Here is a 17207-nt window from a genome sequence, read left to right as displayed (position 1 = left end):
GGATTGGCCTCAAACTCATGGAAAATATACCCAATATGACTACAAGTTTGATTGTTATAGATGACTAACTACTAACTTGAATTTCTGAATTATACATTACATTAAAATGAGCTGTATAGATACAAATCCTTAAGCAAAAATGGAATCATATATACAGTCTTTTATAACAAAAATAGCCTCAATTTTGTGTCAATATACAAATATCCATGCTAATGTAAAATATTTGAGATGAATAGTTGCTTTTTAGTTTAAAAGTAGATTCAATAATCTACCCCTTTATCCTGCTATCCCTGTATGCTCCTTTTTCTTTTCAGAAAGAGATCCTTTAACCAGCCTGCTTTGTTTAATATATTTCCTGGTCATGACAGCAACAACTTGAAACCAACCCCCATAGATAATGAAAAACAGTTATAATCCACCAAATGGCCAAAACCACCCACTCTACCTTTTGGGAATGTGAGCATTGTGTTTTCTAGACTGCTTCCTGTCATCTGGGAGCAACAACATCTTTAGGGGACCCTGAGAAAATTGGGATAATGATCAAGTCCCAGGAGAGCTAATTTTCTCATCTGTTGTCCAGTCTCTGTGTGATGGGAAGGTGCAGAGCTTATCTGAAGTCCTGGCTGAAATAGTCTGTGAGGCTGGACCATCTCGGCTAGCAGCTTTGAAGTTGTTCTGGATGAAGAATTTTGAGGAAACTGCAATGGAGGCATTCCTAGAGTCTGAATCACCTGGGCTACTTGTCTTCATTGATGCTTGGTCCTTTTTTCTTCTTTCTTTTCTTTTTTTAAAACACACAAACTTTTAAAGGTAACATACATATATCTATCTGTATTAACACAAGTATGAAATGTGTGCTGTGCACGTCAGCTAAAGATGGTTTTTTTGTTCTATGTTTGAGCAGGTAAAAGGCATCTGCCAACTTTATAAACTCACTTGGACTGTATAATCAAACTGCATTATAGAGCTCCATCCATGTTATATAAAAGGATGGCACATAATAATAAATCATGAGGACTCTAAGCCAACAAGATTTATCATGTCTCTCCTCCTGTCTCAGAGCTTGTCCTGTGTCACGGGATCAGTACACATACCCAATCCTACAGTGTTTCTTGACTTTTTCCTCATGTCTGCAGCCAAGATTCTCAGGAAGGCTCCCTTGGGCAAATCTGATCTTTATTAATTTTGATGAAAAACATAGCCTTTTGTTTTCTATGGAAACAAAGGTATAATGTCTCCCCCAGTGCAACACACTTCCTGACTCCCATTTTACAGCCAAGGCATTTCTAGAGTACGTAGTCTGGCTTATTTCAGCACTCCCTTCTATAATCCAATGACTCTCAGAAGCTATTGTTTTTTTTTCATAAGTTAACATTTTCAAACTCAACAAAGTGCTGAACAGAATCCAGATACCCGGTGTATTTCCCATCTTTATGTGGCCTTTTTATATTACTTTATTCTCTCTTTAAAGACTTTATTATTTTTATTTATTTATTTTTGTATTTATTTATTTATTGTGTATACAATATTCTGTCTGTGTGCATGTCCGCAGGCCAGAAGAGGGCACCAGACTTCTTTTAAAGATGGTTGTGAGCCACCATGTGGTTGCTGGGAATTGAACTCAGGACCTTTGGAAGAGCAGGCAATGCTCTTAACCACTGAGCCATCTCTCCAGCCCTTATTTTTGGTTTTTCAAGACAGGGTTTCTCTGTAGCTTTGGTGCCTGTCCTGGAACTAGCTCTTGTAGACCAGGCTGGCCTTGAACTCCCAGAGATCCGCCTGCCTCTGCCTCCTGAGTGCTGGGATTAAAGGCGTGCACCACCACCGCCTGGCTGACTTTATTATTTTTAAACTATTTATTTTTTCTATGACTGTCTAAACCCATTTTTTACTGTACTGGTTTAAAGGTCTTTTTGGTCTGGACTGTTTTTACTTCGTATCTGAGTCCTTCTCTGACTGAATTTTAAATAGCCATTTCAGTCACTTATGTGGTTCTGATGCCTGACTCTGCCCTCCTTGGTTCCCTGAAAGCCTAGTCCCATGCCGGCACACTTACTGCCTCAGCTCTGGGAAGCTGCTGTGTCCACGCTGTGGCAGGCGTTTTCAGCTGGCGTGCCAGGCTCCAGTGCCGCACATCATAGCCTCTGCACATCACAGCCTCTTAACATAGCTGTGCCTCAGCCAGGGCGGTGGTGGCATGCGCCTTTAATCTCAGCCCTTGGGAGGCAGAGACAGGCGAATCTCTGTGAGTTCAAAGTCAGCCTGGTCTACAGAGTGAGTTTCAGGACAGGCTACAAAGCTACAGAGAAACCCTGCCTCTGTACGCCCAGCCTACAGAGAGACTGCTTTCTCAGATTCTGTGTGGATGTTTGATACTCCACACTGGGCAGCATTTGTGACAAGTCTTTTTCTGTCTCACCAGCCAGCTCCCAGATAACAACACATTATTAATTATGAGAGCTTGGTCTTTAGCTTAGGTTTGTCTCAACTAGTTCTTATGACTTAAATTAGCCCATTTATATTAATCTATGTTCTGTTACTTGGCATTACCTCTCTTTCATTTTTGCACCTCCTATTTTCTCTCTGTATCTCCTGGCATATCCTCCTTTCTTTTTCCCAGAGTCCTCTCTGTCCCCGGAAGTCCCACCTATACTTCCTGCCTAGCAATTGGCCTTTCAGCTTTTTATTACACTAATCACAGCAAATACACCTTCACCCAGTGTACACATATCCCACAACACAGCTTCTATGAGCGGCTCTACTGGGTGCTTGCTAAGTGCTGCCCAGGACTTTTACGGACTGGGCTTTTCTTGGCCATCAATATTTCCATATTCTCCTTCATCCCCCAAATTCCCATTATAACCTGGGAGATGCTTCTCCCATGCAGTCTCAGTGCCGAAAGTGTGAGAAGCATGAGGAAACCCCAAGTTACAGAGCCAGGAATCTGTCTGCAAGAGGAAGCCACTTGGGAATCATCAAGCAGGATTCGGATCCCATGTGTCTGCTCCTTCTCAATGCCAGCCCCACTTCCTGGCACTGCCTGCTGGCCTGGCAGAGGCAGGATTCAGCCAGAGGGCACCCCAGAACCTGTGAGGCATAAGACACCAAGTAAACAGCCAGAGAATGCCTCCGATTGAATTTCAGCTCTCTGCTTGGGAACATCGGTCCTACTCTGCGACTGCCAAAGGGGATGCGGGGTGGGGGAGGACAGGGTCCTCTGACCAAGGAAGATGTCCAGGGGGCAGTGGTTATTGGGATGTTGATGGGGAGCCCGCAGGGACATGGAACGGGGAAAGAGGAGGTTGAGGAGAAATTCTCCATACCTCTGCATCTCCTTGTCCTCAACCGCTCAGCTCTAAAAGTGGAATTCTGCCTACATTTGCCTTCAAGGGAGGATTCTGTGATTAGAAATTCTTTTGGGAAGTCCTGATTTAAAGAGGAGATGCAGAGTGGGAGTGAGCAAGCTTGCCAGCTTCTGCAGGAACTACGTTAAGGTGGCTCATCCCTTATTCTACCATACCGACGTTTCTCCAGGGCCCTCCCTTCTGTTCTCTCATGGAAAGGGGTCAGAGTCACTGTGTGTGTGTGGTTCACGTTGACTTGGGAAGGTTCGCATGTACATGGCTCTTAGGACAGCATCCTAGCTTCCTCCTTTCTAGCCTCCCCCTACTCCCCCTCCCCCAGTCCCTAAAGTCCTCTTTAAGCTGAGTTCAAAAGTGTGGTGCCGACAATTCAGATGATCGGGATGATTAAAAACCAAGGCACGCCGGGCGGTGGTGGCGCACGCCTTTAATCCCAGCACTTGGGAGGCAGAGGCAGGCGGATCTCTGTGAGTTCGAGACCAGCCTGGTCTACAGAGCTAGTTCCAGGACAGGCTCCAAAACCACAGAGAAACCCTGTCTCGAAAAACCAAAAAAAAAAAAAAAAAAAAAAAAAAAAAAAAAAAACCAAGGCACGAGGGCTGGAGGTGTGGCTCAGTTGGTGGAGTGCTTACCTAGCATGCTCAAAGCCATAAATTCCATGCCCAACATTGCACAGACAGGTAGTACCACTCCTGAGCTGGAGGCAGGAGGATCAAAGGTTCAAGGTCATCCTCAGCTCCGCGGTAAGCTCGAGGCCAATGTGAGACTCTGTCTCAAGAATAAAATCAAGGAATTATTATCACACACTGACAAGGAAGAAGACTCTGAGGCTCTGACAGTTCACATCAGCGGGTAGTCAAGCAAGCTTCCTTTTTTTTGTTAATATATTTATTAATATATAATTCTAATATATGCACAGTAAAATAGGCAAGATTGAGATGACCCTCATCTGTGTCTGAAATAAAAGTGTGTAATAAAAACTGTTTCCTGGTTATGGCCCTCTTGCTCTCAACAAGGATTTCTGTTAGTGAAACAAAGTCTTGGTGCAACTAGATCCATTTTTTTCTCTGCTACCCTCCTTGCCTCTCAAGACCCAGAAATACCACTTTTGGGTATATATCCAAAGGATGCTCAGTCATGCCACAAGGACATGTGATCAATCATGTTCATAGCAGCCTTGTTTGTCATAGCCAGAACCTGGAAACAACCTAATGCCCCTCGACTGAAGAATGGATAAGGAAAATGTGGTACATTTACACAATGGAGTACTACACAGCATAAAAAAATAATGACAGCTTGAATTTTTCAGGAAAATGGATGGAGCTAGAAAACATTATTTTGAGTGAGGTAACCCAGACACAGAAAGACAATTATCACATGTACTCGTGGTTTTTAAACATAAAGCAAAGAAAGCCAGCCTACAAACCACAGTCCCAGAGAACTTAGACAACAATGAGGATACTAAGAGAGACTTACATAGATCTAATCTACATGGGAAGTAGAAAAAAAACAAGATCTCCTGAATAAATTAGGAGCATGGGGACCTTGGGGGAGAGTCGAAGGTGGGAGAGGGTAGTCAAAAAAGCTTCCTTGAGCTGATAGCAAGGGACGTGCAGAGTTTAAGGTAGCTCCTGCTGGCTCTGGTTAGGCAAAGTAGGCTAAGCAGAATGCCGTGGAAGCCAGAAAAGACACGGTTACTCCTCTGATCCCACACGAGGCTCCGTGAGCCAATGGGAAGCTTGCCACTGGAACACGCCCTGCTGGAAAGGTCAAAACTGCCACAGGAAGACTGCAGATCAGGGGTGTACCCTGATATTCAGTGGCGGACGACCGACACCTTTGCTGACTTCTGGATTCCTGAACACCAGCCTGCTCTCCAAATCCCATGACGGGCATCATACGCCACCTCCTCCGGTGCCTCCTTGCCGTTCTGCACACTTTGCTATTAAAGGAAAGATGACTTTTAAAAACAGCATTCCCTAGGTAGTAGGTGTGCAGGTGGGGGAAAGTGAACTGATCTGGGGGTAATGATGATGATGGAGAAGATGAAGCCAATGACGGGGAAAATGACAAGATTATTAAAAGATTGTAGATTTTGGAACAAACCTACTTCCCCAAGAATAGAAGTTATGGAAAGTAAAAACAGGTCCAACTTTTCCAGTAAGATTCTTAGGAATATATGGATTTCAGCCCAAGGGAATGATAGCGGAGTAATTCAACTCTCCTGTCCCCACAACTAAAAATAAGGGTGGCTAAAGAATGGAATCCTAGCTCTGCCTTTCCAGGCAGCAGGCCCTGCTCTTGAATTTACAAAGAAAGTCAAGAGCAGTAGAGAAAGAATTGTCTTTAGAAATATTTTGAATATCTCCCACCCATTGTTATGGAAGGAAAGTTGAGAGCCATAGGCCATTATGGGGTACTGCTGGGTTGCTTCTTGGGCTGATAATTTATTGGGATGGGCAGTGAAATTTCTGGATGTTATTCCTAAGTCATCTGCCTTCCTTCGGCCATTGGGCTGGTGACAATCTGCAGTTCGTCTAAAGCTAAATTTCCAACCACTTCTGTACTATTCGGAATGTTGTTCACACCTCTCCGCCTCTTGTCTCCAAGTGTCTGATACGGCATTTGCTGTATTTACCGTAGGGACTCCCATCACCCCAGCTGTGCAGAAGAGCCACAGCCAGCTGACCCACGAAGTCGTCGCTCCTATGACTTCTCAGATCCATCCAAACAAATCTAACCAACAAGACTCAAAAAGTGTCTCCTGTATAGCACCAGCCAGGGTGACACACACATTCCCAGAATCAAGGCTCAAAGGTTTCTGAACAGGAGAAAGGTCAGATTTGTGGCCAAATGGGATAATAAGAGATTGTTTAGGACTGGGGAGAAGAAAAGGAGAGGGATAAAAAAATGTATCTTGGGGGCTGAGTGGTGGATCAGTCAGTAAAGAGCGTGCAAGTGTGAAGGCCTGCGTTTGATTCCTCAGAACTCATGTAAAAAAGCCAGGTGTAGTATATACCTGTGTAGTACACACCTGTGTAATACATGACTGTGTAGATAGAACATACCTGTATAGTATATGCCTGGGGAGGTGGAGACAGGAGGATCTCAGGGGATTGCTGGCCAGCCAGATTAGCTGAATTAGCAAACTTGGGTTCAGTGAGAGACTGTCTCAAAGAAACGATTAAGGAAGACACTTGATGTCAATCCTTTGACCCCCACATAGATGAGCATGTCCCACCCCCCACAGGCAGGCAGGCAGGCAGGTAGGTAGGCAGGCAGGCAGGCAGGCAGGCAGGCAGGCAGGCAGGCAGGCATCTTGAAAGGTCCTGAGCAACAACAGTAAAGCAGACAGATTTCGCTCCATCTCATGATGTGTATATATTTTTGAGATTCCCCTATATTAAATTATCCAAGTCTTTCAAAATACATTAATTATAAGGTAGGCAAATACAGTAATTAGAGGGTAAACATTCTCTTTGATTGATGTGCCCTTATATTTAAGATCTACAGATGAACTTCTTTGACTTAAATGTGTTGGTTATAACCAAACTGTAAAGAATCCCGTGGAAGGCAAGGACACTACTTAACTTCCTCTCCAGGCTCTCCATCCTGCACTTCTCACAGTGATCCTCTCTCCACCCTAATTCAGTGTTTCTGCTATCCAAAGGAGGGTGCTGGTCACAGGCTCAACTCTGTCTTGTTTTCTTTCCTCTTGATTAGTCTCTCTTGAAGCTACCTTGGATTCCAGGATCAGTAGGACTGTCCAGTTATTATCTTTGTGACAAGGGACTTCAACTACCTCCCTTAGCAAGATGATCCCACAAATGAGGGTTATCATCTCATGCAGAGGCTGAACCCTGAAGCAGAAGCAAACTTCTCATGGGAACAAGAACATTCCTTTGAAGTAATGACAGCAACTTCCATGGGACCACAGAACCAGAATTAAGACAGTGATCAACCAGCTAGCCCTGATAAGGACAGCTAAGTTTCTCACACTCCTTTGGCCCATTCTTTCTCTGTTTTGGCCCAAAGAAGAGCTTGGAGTCACTGCATTCCCTTGTTTGTTCTTTTCCCCACTATACAATAATCAACTCTCCCCTTCCTTTCTTCCACCATCACTCGTCTCTGTAATTCAGCAATTACAGCTCTGTAATTCAGCTGTATCTTGGTGGCCAAGCTTACCTACTCCCAGAGCCTGGGCTTTTGACCTAAAACTCTTGAAAGTACAGATAAAATGGTCATGTACCTGGACTGACTTTAGTAGTGTAGACTTGTTTCTATGGTTTGGCTCCAGTATTAGAGACTAGAAGTCAAAATTACTCTGCCATCTAGAATTCTTAGGTGACAAGACAACACGTAGCGAACTTGATTGATCTCAAGGTGATGCAGGAAGTTCTTTTGTATATGTATTGCTTTTATTGGTTAGTGAATAAAGAAACTGTCTTGGCCTGTTGATAGGGCAGAGTAGAATTAGGCAGGGAAAACTATACTGAATGCTGGGAGAAAGAAGGCAGAGTTAAGAGAAGCCATGTAGCCCCGACAGAGACAGATGCTGGAAGGAACCTTGCCAGTAAGCCACAGGCATGTGGCGATACACAGATTAATAGAGATGGGTTAATTTAAAATATAAGAGCCAGAAATATGCTTAAGCTATTGGCCAAACAGTATTGCAAATAATATAGTTTCTGTGTGGTTATTTTGGGGCCGAGCAGCCAGGAACAAAAAGCAGCCTCTTACTACATGGTTTTTCATGAATCCAGTCATTCTCCAGTTCACCCTGGCCCCCTGAAAACTATTGCTGGTGGGCAGTGTGAAGGTGAGCTAGGGTGTGGTGAGGGAGAGTTGTCAGGGAGTGAAGAAAAGACAGAGCAAAAAAAAAAAAATCTCCACTTTGTTTCCTCTGTGGCACAAACATGCTAACTCGTGTCTACTCATTCATCTGCTGGTGGCGCTTGAGTGGCCTCCGCCTCTTGACTATGGTGAGTGGTGGGGGGTCCTAGCATCTCTGCTGTCCCTGTTTTCAGGTCTCTTGGACTGATAGTCAGAGTGAAATGCTATCTGTTTTTAACTATCTCCCCGACACTGGCTGCTTCTACTGAGCCAGAAAATAAATTCCAATCCTAAACATAGGCGGAGGTGCGGATGTTCTAGGGCAAGGTCACTGCAGCCGGCCCACTTGGAGGACCCACGTGAGTCCTGCACCCTTTCAAAGCTCTAGATAAGACCGTCTCTTCTCTTGCAAATACCCAGGCCCCAGAGGGCAGTGTATGAAGATGGGAAGTCTTCAGGAACTCCTCCAGGGAAGGGCAGAAAAAGGCAAACACCCGTTCTCCTGGGCAGAGCTGTTTGTGGGGAGCCAGGAGAGTGGAAAAATGTTTGAGCTTTTCTTGGGGGCCGGATGCTGCACCTATTTCTTTGACCGTCAGTGACATCATCATTTTCCTGTGGCGTTGGAGAGCTGACTTTGAGTGGGTACTTCATTGACTCCAGGGCTCTGCAGCTGGAGCTGAAAATGCAAATCTTAGCAAATACCAGCAGAGGTTACATCCTGCAAAGGGGGCACCCGAGGTCCTGCAGGCGTTCAGGGTGTAGGGAGAAAAGCTACACCGCATGGGGGACAAGGGAGTTTTTTTGTGGTCAAAGGGCTGTGGGACTAGGCCAAAAAGGCTAATTTGTTTCTACAAGAAGCATTGAGGAGAAGACAGGGGTGTGAGGGGTGGGGTGGGGTGGGGTGGGGTGGTGGCAGGCAGGCATTGTCAGCTACTTGGAGCTGGTTTGGAATCCTTTCTGCTAAACCTGTGGAAGCCTTCAGTCTAGTGATTCCTGTCCTTGGTGCCTTGGTGAGGGGACTCCTGGGAAGCAGAAAGAAGGAACGCCTCTAGGAAGAGCCTTTAGGAGGAAGGCCCATGGCTGCGTGAGCATGAGGAGGGAGCACAACCAAAGCCCCACAGCAGGCCGTGGCCACCCAGTGACAATTTCCGAACCATGTGATTAGGTACTTCCCATCATCCCTGTGAGCAAGAGGGAGCCTGACTTTTCCCCATGCCTTGCCTAGTCCTTGGCTACAGGCTGACTTGGGAAGAAGAGAGATTGTTTCTTTCGCCATCACAGTAATTCTGTCGGCCATAGTTGCCTGACAGAGAACATCCCCACCTCCCTCAAGCATCTAGGGCAGTCAGCTTCCTAGTTCTCAAAGGCAAACATCCTAGGATCCTCTGAAGACAGGCTAGGCAGGGACCCCTTCAAGGCTGACAATGGTCAGACATCTTCAGGCTCTTGGCTCCTTCACCCAGGTATGGCTTAAAGAAAACCCAGCTCCAACTGTTGAGGAGTTAGTATACATAAATCTTCCATGTCTTTGCTGTCCCTAATCTCACACTTGCTTTTCTCCCTCAGTAGATGTCGTAGCTCTAGATATTTTGGGTTCCCGGTCAGATGGAGAGAGCTAAATTCATTTCTAGAATCTAGCATAGATCCCTCGGGGGTCTGAGCAGCTTGAACTATCCTCAGTCGTGTGCCTGAGTGGCCAGGAGAATGAGATACCTTGATTGTTGTGGGTGGCGCCCAAGAACCAAGGGTTTGTCTTCTCCCTCCCTCCTTACTTGTATGGGTTGACCCAAACTGAAATGAGAAGGCATGGTCGGAAGAGTGCAGGTGCAGCTGGGTTGCTCTGGTGGACTGGTGGGTAGATACTTAGAGTCTTCCACCCCTTTTAAGGGATGCTTCATGACTTGCAAGGAATTGAGAGCTTGGCAGTTTGAAGAATAGTCACCAAGGGATGGAACCATTAAAGACTATTAGAGGGACTAGGAGGCATGGCCTTGTTGGAGTAGGGTGGCCTCATTGGAGAAAGTATGTCACTGGAGGTGGGTTTTGAGGTTTCAAAAGTCCACACCAGGCCTAGGCTCTCTCTCTGCCTGCTGCCCCATGGACCAGGATGTAAAGCTCTCAGTTACTGCTCCAGCTCCATGGCCGCCTGCATGCTTCTGTGCTCCCTGCCAGGATAATGGCCTCAGCTTCTGAAACTGTAGGCAAGCCCCCAGTTAAATGCTTTCCTTGGTAAGAGTTGCCTTGGTCACCGTGTCTCTTCACAGCAATAGGACAGTGACTAACAGAAGAGCTAGCAATGGCACACGACAAGCACACATGGCTGTGGTTTCTACTGTGATGGGATTCTGCCCATTGGAAGACTTTCTCTGTGACTCAGACTACTGAATTAAGGCAGGGCCCAAGATCCCATTGCTAGATGTCCTTGGGGAGCCACTGGAGTTTTCTACAGCAGCCAGATTAGAGGTCTGGATTTAGTTCTTGGCTTTGTGGGATCTAAGAGGCAGGGAGAGCCATCTGTTGATAGGGTGGCCCACCAAGACCCTGGTGAGCTTGGAAGTGGTGGCGCTGTTGGTGTGGCTATCGCCTGGAGCTTTTGGCTTCCAGAGCGCAGCCTAAACAGTCCTATAATCTGAGGACCAAGTCCTAAAGGTGACTTTTGTGGGCTACTAAATACTCAGAAACAAATCCTTCCCGATTCATTCAGAAACAATGAATTATATCCATGTTTCCAAGTGACTTCCTGCCTCTAGACTCCTTCACCGACTCCTTAGCTGTTTTTCCACACCACGTCTTTCCTCCCCCACCATCCTTGCCAGCAGGAACCATCCACTTTAGAAGGGCTCAGACTCCCTCCCAGCCTTGTTGGCTACTGGATCTAAGTAGAATGTGTGAGGAGAGACACCATCATCTTGGACATTTTCTGCACTAAAGCAATAGAAAATGGAAAAGGCTCTTTCCTTCTGGGTTTGTGTGTGTGTGTGTGTGTGTGTGTGTGTGTGAACAGTTCATGGCACTCATATCAGAGACTGGAAGGCTCCTCGCCGCAGGCTCACAGGTATAGGCCAATACTCCCCCGAGGCTCTTAGGACTCTAAATTAGCAAGTTCTGTGTCTGGAACTTGCCCTTCGATTCTCTATGGCCTCGGCTACTTTCAGTGGGTTGTGCGGCTCTCAGCTTGTGTCCTGTTGTCTGTGTCAGCTACTGAGGATGCGGGTGGAGGAGATAAAGGTGGAACATGGATTCCAATTCTGCTAATGTAGTTTGCAGAATGTAGCAGCTTTGCGGGAGTCAGGGAGCCGCAGCTGTTGGCGGGAGATTCAGGCGTGTGTTCTGTGCTGCTGAGGACATCAAGTTTGGCTGCCGAAACCTTCACATTTCCTACTTGATGAAACTCTGTAGCTTTTACACAGGAAGTTTCAAGATTCTTTGTGTCGATTTTCCCACATAATCTTCTGCAATCTTTAAGGCGAGCGGCGCGAATACCAGTGCCTGTATTTTTGATGAGAAAAGTAGGACGTAGGCTTAAATTACTTGGCAAATCTCCCAGCTAATTAAGAAGGTTTTCAGGTTGTGTGACCCTGCTCCAGTTTAATTTCTTCCGTGCTACATTGCTGACTTTAAATGCTGGCAAACTGATCTGCTAAAAAAAAAACCCCAAAGCTCAGAGCTATAAGTTCACTCTGTTCATGCTGAGAAGAGCAAAGGGTACAAAAATCTCTGTCCTTTTGCCCCTCCCAGGGAGTCGTCACCGGTGTCTTTAGACCACACTATGTCCATCACCTTTTGTGTGATGAGGAGATGAGGGGCCTTTGTATGAAGCTGCCCTTTGCTCATTGGTTGATCGAAGAGAAACTCTGAAGCAAAATGAGTGAGGAGGCTTGGGGTCAAGTCTGGAAATGTTCCCTGCACAGTCATCTCACACAGAAGATAGGAGCTTGCGTGGGATCTAGCCTCACAAAGGAAGGGGTCTGCTGGCTCTGGAGACCCTGAGATGGCCTTCCTGGCTCCTCCTTGGTCATGGCTGTAGTTACAGTGTATTCTTCTTATCCTGCCAGCAAGACTCTCCCTACATGCTTCCTTTTGCCTGTGGTTAGCTTCCACAGTCATCAGAGGGGTCAAAGAAGCAGCCTGTGACAAGAGATACGATGTGGCTGTAAAATCCAACTGAAGGCATGGTTTTACCAACTGTTCCCATTGTTGTGGAAGACAGGTTGTGTGACCCAGTCCCTTCCTACGTAGGACCTTAGGGACTGGGCCACTGGCTTAGGTGGGGTTCTCCCCTAGTCCTCCATGGTGGAAATAGATAGTAGGGTCAGATAGATCTCCATCTTCTGGGGACAGTGCTTGTGGAAAGGGATGAGTCGGTCCCCTGCCTGCCTTCTAATTCCAACTCCCTCTCCCCAGAGGCTTTACGGTTGTTACACACAGGGATGAGCTTTAAGTGGGGGGGGGGGAGTCACTCTTACGGCCAGTGTCCTGGCTTATAGTTGAGTGTGATAGGAGCTTTGCCTCCTCCTGGTTTCTTCTCCTTAGCATCAGCTGTCCCTGGTTGTCCTGGTCAGTTTTTAATTGTTAAAAAAAATAATTTATTTATTCTTATTTTATGTACATTGTATTTTGCCCACATATATGTCTATGTGAAGGTGTCAGATCCCTGGAGTTACAGACAGCTATGAGCTGCCATTTGGTTGTTGGGGGAATCGAACCCCGGCCCCCTGGAAGAGCCCCAAGTCCTGCTCTTAACCGCTGAGCCATCTCTCCAGTCTCCTGGTTAATTTTTATTGTCAGCTTGACACGATCAAGAGCCACCTGAGGAGGGATCTTGACCGAAGAACTGTTCAGATCAGGCGGGCCTGACTGGTGATCGATGTGGAAGGGCCCAGGATGGTTTGGGCAGGACCATCCCTGGGCAGGTAGGCTGAGCGCGAGCTGGAGAGCAAAACCAGCAAACAATCTTTCTCCATGATTTCTGCTTCAAGTTCCTTCTCTGCTTGAGTCCCTGCCCTAAAGCCACATAAACCCCAAGCTGGCCATGACGTTTATCATGGCAACAGAGAACAAACCCAAGTCTGCTCTACAAGAACCCGACACCCAAGAGGGGCTAAGTAAACGCAGGGAGTTTTATGCATGGCCCACCATGGATCTAACACTTATTACTATTATTATTGTCTTTTCCAAGACAGGGTATCTCTGTGTATCTTTGACTGTCCTGGAACTCGCTCTGTAGACCAGGCTGGCTTCGAGATCCACCTGCCTCTCCCACCTGAGAGCTGAGATTAAAGGCGTGCCTGGCTATTATTTTAAAGAAATATACATGCAAAGTGGGATTTAAAAGACTTAACCATTTCCAGTCGGTATCACTGTGACCACAACATCTGACAGCACAAAGTGAGTGAGGAAAGATGTTTTGGCTTGTGATTTCAGCCCACTGTGGCAGAGAAGCAGGGCAGAGTGGCCCAGTTCACAGCAGCGGAACCATGTGCTGGGGGCCCTTCGCATCACAGCTGACTAGGTAGCAGGGAGAGTGACGGGAATCAGGGCCCAGGAGAAGAATATTCTGAAGCCCATCCCCCAGTGAACTACTTCAGCCAGCTCCCGCCCTCCAAGGATTTACAGCCTCCCCTATTAACAGCACCATCTAGGGAACAAGTGTTCCAGACTTGAACCTGTGAGGACATTTCAGGTTCAAACCATCACCAATACCTGCTAAATGGCACACAGACATTTTCAGCTCTCCGGCGCTGCATCGTCTTCCTGATTCCCGAAAGCTTCAGATAAAGGGCCAGGATGCTGTGGAAGCTACGCATGCACGCCGAAGGAGCCCTCCTCTCCCACCTTTCCCCATTAAGTCGAAGGCGTCTGCAAACAAACCGTGAACCCAAATGAACGTGAAATCTAATAGGGTTTGGCCACTGGGTGGAATTAGACTATTTTTAGATGAACTATTTAGATGACTATTTTTAATATTGTCCCCACCTGCTTTGCATTCATATTTCTTATGCTCCCCCTGAGGCTCCCATTTGTCAATATTCTGTTTCATTTCATCCCAGGTGTCTGCTGAAGCTGTGATAGAAATACTCAGTGCCTTGGGGGCTTTTGTGTGACCAATTTATGGTCACAGGCCAATTCCCTTACAGGTGAATTTGTTAGGATTTTAGCTTACTAATCAATTCTGCCAGTCTTTCTGTATGATAGATATATCTAGCTCTGTATCTATCTGTGCTGTATGCTACCCCCAAAGTAAGATAAAGATGGGGATACTGGTGTTCTATAAATGCTTTAAGATTTCAAAAAATACATAAAAATATGTCCATGTCTGCCTGTGTAAAGGCAGGTGTCCAGGGAGGCCAGGGTCAGAGGCATCAGATTCCTTGGAGCTGGAGTTACAGCTGGTTGTGAGTCACCTGATGTGGGTGCTGGGAACTGAGCTAAGAGCAGCGTGTGCTCTTAACCCTGAGCCACCCTGCCAGTCCCAGCAAATACTTCTTTTGAATGAATAAATGAATGAGAAAATGGAGAAGAAGCCGTGCCCTGAGGCCGTTGGTGGTGCACTCTCTCCCTTCTCAGTACCTCTCCGCACCATTGCAGCCTCGAGCCTTGGACTCCATGGTCATCCTACTGCTTCCTGGACAGCCCCAGGCTCTCCTTTCTGGCACACTACCCACATTGCCCTAGAAAAGAAAAAAAAAACCTTGCTATTTTCAAATGGAATTCCGGGGAAACGGTAGGTTAAACTCACAAAGATGGGAAGAGGGATTAGATGGCATTTAGAGACATTGGCAGACTGGCCAGAGGAAAGTATTGGGGGATGAGGAGGCAAAGAGGCTTTTGTGGGATTCCAGCTGTGTGAGGTTGGTCCCAGAGATCTGAAACCCAGACCTCAGCCAGAGAAAGCAATGCCACTCATTCTTTTTGTTTTTAATGAGCAAATCCAAATTTATTTTTAATATCACGTCATTTCAGAAACCCCTTAAGTTAGCGGGTGCATTGGTCCCCTGGGACAACATGCCAGAGGTACAAACTGTGTCCTCTCTTTATAAACCCCAGCGAGTCATCCAAGTCCACAGCTTCTGAAAGTCAGCTCTCTTCAGTCTGCTCCTCTGGTTCCTGGCTTTTCTTTCATGGGAGAGAACTCAAAATATTTCAGACAAGAAGCTGGGCATGGTGGTGCACACCTTTGGTTCCAGCACTCATGAAGCAGAGGCAGATCTCTGAGTTTGATTGAGGTCAGCCTGTCTACATAGCAAGTTCCAGGACAGCCAGAGCTAACATGGTGAGAACTGGTCTCAAACCGAAAAAAAGAGGGGCTGGAGAGATGGCTCAGTGGTTAAGAGCATTGACTGCTCTTCCAGAGGTCCTGAGTTCAATTCCCAGCAACCATATGGTGGCTCACAGCCACCGGTAATAAGATCTGGTGCCAATCTCTGTCTGCAGGAACACATGCAGGCAGACCATTGTGTACATAATAAATAAATCTTTTTAAAAAAAAAAAAAAAAAAAAAAAAAAAAAAACCGAAAAAAAGAAAAAGAAAAAAATTAAATAGGGCCGGGCGGTGGTGGCGCACGCCTTTAATCCCAGCACTCGGGAGGCAGAGGCAGGCGGATCTCTGTGAGTTCGAGGCCAGCCTGGTCTACAAGAGCTAGTTCCAGGACAGGAACCAAAAGCTACAGAGAAACCCTGTCTCGAAAAATCAAAAAAAAAAAAAAATTAAATAGGGAACAACAACAACAAAAAATCCAGTGGGATTTTCAATGTAGGTTCTAAGATGGAACACGAGGAAAAACCCACTGGTTCCAGAGAGGGGACGTCAAAACCACCACCACCACCAAAGAACATGGTTGGGGATGATTACTGCGGTGCAGTTTTGAAGAAGGGTGGATGCAGGGACTCTGCAGAACAAAAATGGCTACAAAGGTTTGCAAATGAGAATCCATTAGACAGACGGTGAGAATATCTTCTCAATGGAGACTTCAGCATCTAACATGGGAAGGGCCTAACCAGATACTCTACATCACAAGGAATCTGCCACAGGTGAATAAAAGCTGCGACCAGTCCTCCTCCTTGAAGAATGCCGTTCATGCTTGTTCAGCGACTCCTCTGGATGAGCTCAGCAGCCGGGGACATCAGAGCCCACCTGGACTGCTAACAAGAGGCGAGTCCAATGGCAGCTTGCCTCCGCCGTCGATATCAGACATTTGTGACTCCATGCTGTGTTCTCTGCCTCGGCAGAACTTCGTCCCATGCAGCACCTCACCTCACTCACTTCCGGTTTGGGGAGGGGAGGGGCTGCACTCAAAGGAAGATTTTTCGTGGTAACACCTGCATTGCCATGTAATTCGGCTGCTGTTTTTCGACTCCCATTTGCAAACCTGACAGAGAGCCTGAGGATCCTGGATGTATCTTCCTCCGACCACTATCTTAAAAACTATTCTTTCTTCTCCTTGAATTGCTGCTTCTTACTGTGGGGTCACCTCCCTCTTTTACAGTATTCTACACACGCGCGCTCGCACACACACACACACACACACACACACACACACACACACACCGAGCTACTGAGTCACCTCCCTCTTTTACAGTATTCTACACACGCGCGCGCACACACACACACACATACACACACACAGAGCTACTGAGTCACCTCCCTCTTTTACAGTATTCTACACACACACACACACACACACACACATACACACACACCGAGCTACTGAGTCACCTCCCTCTTTTACAGTATTCTACACACGCGCGCTCGCACACACACACACACACACACACACACACACACACACACACACCGAGCTACTGAGTCACCTCCCTCTTTTACAGTATTCTACACACGCGCGCGCACACACACACACACATACACACACACAGAGCTACTGAGTCACCTCCCTCTTTTACAGTATTCTACACACACACACACACACACACACACATACACACACACCGAGCTACTGAGTCACCTCCCTCTTTTACAGTATTCTACACACACACACACACACACACACACA

This window comes from Microtus pennsylvanicus, chromosome 21 (assembly GCF_037038515.1).
Source record: "Microtus pennsylvanicus isolate mMicPen1 chromosome 21, mMicPen1.hap1, whole genome shotgun sequence".
Taxonomy (NCBI): Eukaryota; Metazoa; Chordata; class Mammalia; order Rodentia; family Cricetidae; genus Microtus; species Microtus pennsylvanicus.
Note: the sequence above shows the minus strand (reverse complement) of the source record.